Source organism: Oratosquilla oratoria, chromosome 6, assembly GCF_046742065.1.
Source record: "Oratosquilla oratoria isolate Oo_2021 chromosome 6, ASM4674206v1, whole genome shotgun sequence".
Classification (NCBI taxonomy): Eukaryota; Metazoa; Arthropoda; class Malacostraca; order Stomatopoda; family Squillidae; genus Oratosquilla; species Oratosquilla oratoria.
Genome location: NC_134782.1, coordinates 40,586,222 through 40,595,848, shown reverse-complemented (window position 1 = coordinate 40,595,848; position 9,627 = coordinate 40,586,222).

Below are 9,627 nucleotides of genomic sequence, written 5' to 3'. Positions count from 1 at the left end.
TAAATGCAAATCAACTCCCCTCCACCGTCCCTCTTATCTTGGCACCTCCTGGATGATGGGTCATCCCTGCATCTTGTCCACTGCCCTGGGTCAGAGGCAGTGTCACAAGACACAGCACATCCATAGCAAGGCGACCCCCCCTCTCCGTCCCCTCATGCAGAAAAGGAGATGGGGAGAAATCCCTTCGGGCTGTGTCAAATTTTTCTCATACATACTACCTCACCCCCCATCGCCCCCACCCATTCCACCTCATGCATCACAATATCATCCATATACAACCATTCTCCATTCACCCGTCTTTTGTCCTCTCTCGTCCTTCCTCAACAGACATTCTCCTCTTCCCCAAAGCCCCCTTCACCCCATCCATCCATCTCATCCTAGGTTGCCTCCTCATGTTCACTCCCTCCACATCTGCCTTCCATACCTCTTTTACTAGTCTTTCTTCACTCATTCTTTCCATGTGTCCAAACCATCCCAATACTTTCCCAACTCCCTTACCATCCCTGTTCTCCTCCTCATTTCTAACTCTATCCAGCCTAGTAACCCCCATCATACTTCTCAGACACTTCATCTCAAACACATTCAAACTCCTTCTCTCTTATGTTCCATGTTTCTAGCCTCCATTCCCAAATGTCTATTCCTCATTACACTTTTTAATCCACCAAGGCATTTACTTGCTTCTCTCAATCTACATTCTACCTCCACTCCACCCTTTCCTGCCACATTTGCACCCAAGTATCTAAAACTATCCACTTCCTCCAGTCGCTCTCCCTTAATGCTCACTTCCAGTCTGCTGCCACTTTCACCCCTTGTACATCTCATCACCTTACTTTTACCCACGTTTATCTTCAACTTCTTGTTCACACCTTCCCACCATCCATGTACTATTTAGAAACTGTTATTTCAGATGGCAGCATACACACAAACCACTATCAGTTGCTGCCACCTGCTGCTTTCGCAGTCTTGTCTCATCTCTCACAGCATCAAGTACTTCCTGTGAGTGGGAAGAATGGTATTAAAAAGTATTGTTTGACTGTGAAATATTGATTGCTGAGGTAGAGAAGAGACCAGAACTTTGTGACAAGGACATTAAAGAAAAATTGTGGACCAAGGTGTGTAAGGCTGTGGTCATTGATGAGTAACCTTTTGCCAGGAGAGGGAGAAAGGTTACATTGTATTGGAGAGAGAGAGAGAGAGAGAGGAAAAAAAAAAAAAAAATTCACCAGTAATTTTATGTTACACTTGCCTGCTTATCTGTGTATTTACCTAGTTGTATTTTATGGGAAGGGGAGCTATGCTCATGGTGTCCTGTCTCCATATCTCGTTTTATCCACTGTTTTTAAATTCATGTATTGTTTTTGCCCACACATTTTCATCTAACTTGTTCCAAACGTCTATTATCCTGTGGGGAAAGCTGTTCTTTTTCAGGTCTCTTCTATAATTGTCTTTTTTTATTTTCTTTCCGTGTCCTCTTGTATCTCTACCATCCCATTTTATTAGATCCTATCAATAATTTCTATGCATCTCATAATTCTATAGTTATCAAGTCTCCTCTCTCTCTTCTTTGCTCTAATGTCTGTAGCTCAAGTTTTGCCAGTCTCTTCTCATATGATAGTTCTGAGAGTGTTGGTGCCAATTTCGTAATTGCTCTGTATTCTTTCAAGTTTTGTTATACATCTTTTTTAGTTCTTGGTGACCACATCATTGCTGCATACTCCAATCTTGGTTTTATCAAAGCGACTAGTATTTTCTTCACCATTTCTTGTATTTACCTAGTTGTATTTTATGGGAAGGGGAGCTATGCCCGTGGTGTCCCGTCTTCATACCTCGCTTTATCTAGACTATTTTTAAATTCGTGTATCGTTTTTGCACACACCACATTTTCATCTAACTTGTTCCAAATGTCTATTATCCTGTGGGAAAAGCTGTTCTTTTTCAGGTCTTTTATAATTATCTTTTTTTATTTTCTTTCCGTGTCCTCGTGTATCTCTACCATTCCATTTTATTAGATCCTCTCTGTCAATAATTTCTATGCCTTTCATGATTCTATACAGTAGTTATCAAGTCTCCTCTCTCTCTTCTTTGCTCTAATGTCTGTAGCTCAAGTTTTGCCAGTCTCTCCTCATGATAGTTCTGATAGCGTTGGTGCCAATTTCGTAATTGCACTTTGTATTCTTTAAAGTTTTGTTACATATTTTTTTTGTACTTGGTGACCACGTCGTCTCTGCATACTCCAATCTTGGTCTCATCAAAGTGACTAGTATTTTCTTCACCATTTCTTGTTTTACCTAGTTGTATTTTATAGGACGAGAGCTATGCTCATGGCAGTGGCGGATCCAGAAAATAATTTTGGGGGGTTGAACTATGTATGAGTGGGAAGCGAGCAAAGCGACCTGAATCAGCTGGGGATTTGAAATGTGAAAATTTTTAGAATCATTTTGAAGCTATTTGCAAAGGTATATTGAGGAAATGGTCAATAAATTAGATTGCAATGGTAAAAAACTTTATACACATGCACATACATGGCTCTTCCTGAAAAGTAGAATACAGGTATGGCAAAAAGTAAAACTGTCACTTCAAGTTTTTCCATCCCTCTTTCCCAACATTGCGCTACAGCATCATCTGAGATCACCTCGACCAATCAGCATTCATTGCCATCATGACACCGTCATACGATGCTCTAACTGAAACCGATGAAAGCCAATTGCGCTCCAACACCACCACGACGCTGTCATATGAATACTTACAGGTCCAGTTTGGCCTTCAGTGTCAATTAAATCCAAAATACGTTATATATATATTAAAAGGAGAGTCAGTAAAAAAAAAAAAAAAAATTGTTCTCTGACAATGGGATGTTAAAGGCAAAAATTTGGGGGATATTCAGCCCCTCCCCCCTGATCTGCCAATGGCTCATGGTGACCTGTTTTCTTATCTCTCCGCATCCAGTTTGTTCTTAAAATTTTGTTTAGTTTTGGCACTCACTGTTTCTCCGTTTAGTTTGTTCCAGACATCAATCACTCTATGTGGGAAGCTATTCTTTTTCAAATCTCTTTTGTAACTGTCCTTCTTTAGCTTCTTTTTGTGTCCTCTTGTTTTCCCTTCTGTCCCATGTGTGTATGCGATCACGTATGTGTGCATGGAAGCTTGCATGTCTGTAGCCTGTGTGATTCAACAGGTCTTGGATCATGTGTTGGACTTGTGATCAACACCTATTTCCCTCCTGGAAGAGAGCTCAGAGCTCATATATGACCAAGATATGTATATACCTAGTTGTAATATACGGGTGGGGAGCTATGCTCGTGGTGACCCGTCTTTGTATCTCTCTGCATCAAGTTTTATCTTAAAATCTTGTATAGTGTTAGCACATACTGTTTTGTTGTCTAATTTGTTCCATGTATTTATTGCTCTGTGTGGGAAACTGTTCCTTTTCAAGTTTTTTTCTATAAATATCCTTTTTCAATTTTTTTCCGTGTCCTCTTGTTTTACTGTTTTCCCACACTAACAGGTCGTTCCTGTCTAAAACTTCCATTCCTTTCATTATTCTGTAGATTGAAGTCAGCAAATCTCTTCTTTCTCTTCTTTGTTCAAGAGTTGGTAGGTTCAATTTGGATAGTCTTTACTCATATGTTAGTTCAGCGAGTGTCGGTGCTAGTTTGGTTGTCGCTCTTTGTAATCTTTCTAGTTTCTTAATATTCTTTTTGGTACTGGGTGTCCAAAGTGATGCTGCGTACTCAAGTTTTGGTCTTATTAGTGTAGTTAGTATTTTCTTTATCATTTCTTCGTCCATATAAGCAAATGCCACTTTGATTGCTCTCAATAAGCTGTAGGTCTCTCCGAATATTTTATTTATATGCTTCTCTGGTTTCATGTCCTTTCCAATCATCACTCTTTTTCATAGTTTATTTATTTTTTCTTCCCCAATTCTGTAATCTTCTGATATTCTGTTTTTACTCTTTCCAAATTCCATTATACTGCATTTCTTAATATTGAATTTTACTTCCCACTTTTGAGTCCAATTCCATATTGTGTCCAAATCTTGTTGCAATGAGTTGCAGTCCTCTTCCGTTTTTACTTTCTTAAGTAATTTTGCATCATCTGCAAAAAAATTTATATAGCACTCCACTCCTTCATGTCATTAATATATACGGCGAACATGACTGGGGCCAGTACTGATCCTTGCGGGACACCGCTTTATACTTCTTCCCAGTTGGAGAAATGGTGTGTGTTTACATATTTCCTTGTAACAATTTTTAGACTCATGAGATTCACCAATCCTGGTAGATAGCTACATTTTGTTGTATTGCCACAAAACAGCTCTTTGAGGACCATTAAAGTACAAGATAATGTGAGACACTTGCCTCATTTGTGGTTCGTATACACGGTGCTCCTACTCACCATTTTTTCATGGCGGCAACTTTGGGTGGCAGGCACTGTCCACGAAAAGTTGCTTGTGTGAACTCAGGTCGCCTACCTGGACCTGAACCTGGTGGTCTGGAACAGTTCACACATGAAACAGGATGTGTTCACGTGATGCTACTGTTAAGAGTGCGGTGCCCAGAGGAGACCAGGAAGGGAGGGCACCCCTCAACTCCAGGCAGTGCCACTTAGATGGAGAATAGCACTGGCTCTGTACTCAAGCAGGTAGTGGTGAAAGGGTTATTACACTGCAGCTCCACGTATACCACTTACCACCCACAATGATATCCAAGGTGGATCCTTTAGAAGATAGATTCTGCCCTTCTACCAGGCAACAGGTGGATGGCCTAGTACCTAGTGACAAGGCAGTGCCACAGCGCTGATTCTGAAGTATGAAGATTGCTGCTATGGTCAGCCCTGGCCATCAACCTGGCCTCCTTGATACAGTAAGTCCTCGTTATACGGTACATATGCGTTCCTGAAAACCTTACCGCAAATTGAAATTACCATATACCGAACCCATTATAACATGTAATAATAGGATATGGCAGATGTACCTTCTCCCTGCTCTTTCCTCTTCAAAATATCTAGTGGATGCCGTATCTGTGAATTTTTTCTTACCATAAATATAATCGAGAGTAGTAATTACCAAATACCGTAACTGTGAATTTACCACATAAAGAATTACCGTATAAGGAGGACTCACTGTAGTGATACTCTTGATCTGTGTGATTGTGAGTACTAGAGGCAATGTGATCCTGCTGAACCTCATCGCTGCCTTAGCAGCAGCATCAGCAATAGTGCTCTCCCTGAAATCCCAATATGACTGGGAATCCAGTGAAACTTTACAGACCTCTCATGCCAGTGCATGAGGTTCAGCAAGTGCTGGATTGATGTCATAATATAGACATCATCTGTTGCCTTCCCGATGTGCCGTCACATTGTTTCAAAGTAAAACACTATGATGCCACAGCTCAGCTCGTGCCACTGCTATTGCAAGGTGCCAAATTTCAAACTAAAAACTATTACATCAGGATGCTACAGAAATCTAATGAACTGTTGCTCACCAATGCAATTTGTGTTTGTGCTTGGTTGTATTTTTTGTATACATACACCAAAGGCTTTTTCCCCCTACACAGGGGGTAGCCAAAAAGAAAAAGGCATAGAAACCACTCCCACCCATTCAATTTCCTATATATTCCACTCCCCTCCCTCCCTCTTATCTTGGCACCTCCTGGATGACTGGTCATCCCTGCATCCTGTCCACTGCCCTGGGTCAGAAGCAGCGTCACAAGACACAGCAAGGCCGCTTCATAAATTCAGCGTATTAGGGTATTACTGGTGGATGTACTGTACATATTTTCTCAGTTTCAGAGGAGTCCTTGGCAATTCCATTGCATGATAAGAGTATTTTTATTTGTGTTGGGATATGATGGTATGGGTTGTATATCATCAGGCGCAGGTGTAGGATTGGTTGATCACTGCAGTTGAGAATCCTTCAATGTGGTTGACTTGCTTACAGGAGTAGGATAAGCAAGTGGGATTTGGGGATGAAGATGAGCTTCACAAATGCTCATTCATTCTTGTTGGGTCAGATTTGGTCATTGGTTTGGAGAACAGGTGTACATGAGGGTGTATTGTTTGAATTTTTTTTTTTTTTTTCCATATTATGGAGATACAGGTTAGGGAAGTGATTGTAGATGTATAGGTTTACCAGTTTTGGCATACTTTGTGCATTACTCAAAGGGGGGATGGGCTCAGATTCATTTTCAATTATAGTATTCACTTATTTGGTCTTTAGGACCAAATTCTGCATTGTAGTGTCTTTGAAGCCATCGGAAGGTTGTTATTATTATTATTTTTTATAGGCTGTAGCTCAGTCTGGATCTTGTTAGGTGACAATGTTGTAATGAAGATGATGGATAATTTTCATTTATTTATTTTTTTACTGAAAGGAATGTTGCTGAGAGTAATTCGTAAGATAGGTCATTGCTGTGCCGACTGCTGGGTAGTCTTCTAATGGCATGGAGGTCCTACCTGATGTTGCTTGAAAAGTTTTTCAGTCTGCACAGGTTGTGGGGTTGGAGGGACCTGGAAGGGGTGTAAGGATATGTGTGAAATGTTCATTATGGTGTAGGTCTGATATTATTTTTTTTTTTGTGTGTGTGTGGGGGGGGGGGAATGCAGAGGGCCTCTTACAGGTGGCATAACGTGTGGGTGCTGACCATTCATAGTCAAGGAGGTTTCGTGCATATATGTTGATGGGTGCGTAGGTCATCGTCTGGAAGCGAAAAGCTGATGGTCAGTGTTGTATAATAAGCAGTGTTGTTAGTAGGTATGATTAGTTTACTTGGGGTGGGGGTTGTGGTGGTATCTCCCTAAAGGTGTCTTGTATTAAAGTCTCTTAACTTCTTCAATACCAAGTCAAATTCTTGCGCACAGCATCGGATGCCTGAGGTATGATTGATGTATCACAATACTTGTGTTATGAGATATAAAGTCACTGTTGTATTACTCATTCTCTTTCACGGAGTAATTATAAACACAGAAAATGAGATCAAGCCAGTTCACAGAATTTGAGGGTCACTCAACTACAACTACAAAATAAATTTAATCAAGATGCCAATGCAGGCATCCTCGTATACCCACCGTGCCTCATGACACCTACGTAGGCATCATCGTATGGAAGAGGTTAATAGAAGGTTGAGGGGAGAGGGGGGTGTAGTTGGGTCAGGATACTTAAGAGTGTTCCCAAGGTGACATTTTCTGATGAAAGGTGTCATTATGCTTTTTCCAAGGAAGAAGAAAATAGTGAAACAAGGATATGTTTGTTAGCAAATACAGTATAGATAATTGTTTCTATTTGCACTTGGATATTTGTATTGCTGACCATTTTGGATCCTGTTTGGACTGCCGCATGCAGGGGCTGACCACTGCTCAGTTGAGCCTCCTGGATAGCAACATCATTGTTTGACAAGTCCAAAGTGCCTACTTGAAAGTGGTGTGGATGTGGGTAGTATTTTCTCATATCTTAAGAAACTTAGGTGAGTTGGAAATTGGGGTCTATCAAAACTCTTTTTTTTTTTTAGTTACTCTTATTATTCTTTTTTCTTAATCTGCAACATATCCTAATTGTTCTGCCTCAGTGTATTCCCACATTCATGAGATGTTGATAATTCCTACACTGTTGCTGATCTGTTGCATGTGGTTTTCTTTGAACTGAGGCTACGGTTAAGAGGGATAAAACTGTATGAAACTGGCAGTTGCTAACAAATCTATCAAAATAAACACCACATGAGGATGGAGCCTTCATTGGTATATTTCAATTATTACAGCTTTATCAAGAACATTTATTACATCATAGCTGTAACATGCAAAATGCACTAATAGAGGCTCCATCTTTACATGGTGTTCATTTTGAGGGGGGATAAAACTTTATTATATAGAGCTTGATTCTATTTCCGACGGGACCACACTTTTCTGGATTTTGCTGCAAATGATGGAGTACTGGTAGTATTCAGACCCAGCAATGTCCAATTCAGGGTCCACTTCATCTCAATGTGGGCTGGGTGAGGCCAAACTTGGGATTGGAGTGGTGATTGGTTCTGATGCCATTCAATTTTGTCATTAGTGGTGATTGTTTCCCAATGGGAGGGGGTGAGCAACTGCAAACATGTTGTCATTGTAGATTATTCCTGGATCAAAGAGTGCAGCAAAGAGGTTTTTGTTTTGGGAGGGCTCTTGTCCCAAATGTATCATTTTCTTTGTTAGTGTTCATACCATAGATAGGATGACCTTGCTAGGGTTGGCTCCCCAGCTAGATTAGGGTAAGGGGATTTATATTTAAGGCACCTTTTCTAGCCTCCTTATGTGGAGTGAACAAAGTGGATTCTGAACAGGGCTGCTCAATTATGCAGACTGCTGATGGGCTGTACAACACATGTTCCACTTGGTTCCAGTACAGGAAGACTTATGGGCCTGCACCACTTGTGATGTGGATTGTAACTTAGGACTTCCAGAGATCATCATGTCTTGCCCTCACAGATTCATTGCTAGAACTTTTGGTTGCTTAAGGGAAGGCCAAATTTATTGCTAGATATGTGAAAGTTTTGACGCTGACTAAATATTGTCAGTCTCTGTCTCTGCCTTACACTTGGCATCAGTCAGTGAGGTGAACTCTGGGAGCACCACAGGGAGGTTGTGAGAAAGCAATTCATCTTCATCCAAATATCCTGTCTCCAACTCCTGTCCTGAGGTCTAAGTACCCTCTTCTGAGGTAAAGTGTTGCAAGACCTCATAAGATTCAAAATTGGCACAAGACACCAAGGAAAGAAAACCTTGCACCTATCCCATAAGTTATGTTAATCATTACACAATCAACCACCTTGTGACTTCTTTTTTTTTTTTTCTGGAATGGAATAAGATTGTATAATGTGGTATGCCTGTACATACATTCCACAATCATAGCCATTCCATATCCAAAATTCCACATGCACTTCACACTCTACATACAATCTTACTAACCCAGATTAAACCACTACAGATAAGTACTAAGGCCATATTGTCCCCTATGGGATAACTGGTCCTGTGGTGGACCATTAAAACTGACCTCACAATCACATGTACATACTTCCCGTAGTCATGTCCACTTCTTCTCCTTGCACTATCTACTTTTCATGCCCATTTTTGGCCTGAAGATACTTTCAAATAATTCCACTTTTGGTGCTCCTAATATAACTAACCCTTCTATACATGCACATGTATTGTATACACACATGCATATGAGAAAAATCCACCAAATGTGTCTATATATATAAAATCCTAATTGAAAATACAACTTACATGGGCAAAAATTCATAGCATTTCTTCAAAACCAAATAGATATTTACTACTGAAATGAATTACCAACATAGATATTCAATAACCATTTTCCTATGAAGCTATATTATTGGGCACAAATTACACATAATTTCCTTGTCATATTCAAACATTATGCTGCTCATTTAATAATTTTCATTTGTTTGACTTACTTTTTCATGCACATGCCACTTACAGTATATTTCTCATTTAAAGTCCCATTCCATGTGATTTCCTCATTCAAATGACTGAATCTAACATTCTCAGGAAAAAATTTCCACTGACAAAAATACTGACAGATTTCACGTCACTAATGACATCCTTTCAAATATTAAGGTTACAAAAAGAAAAAAC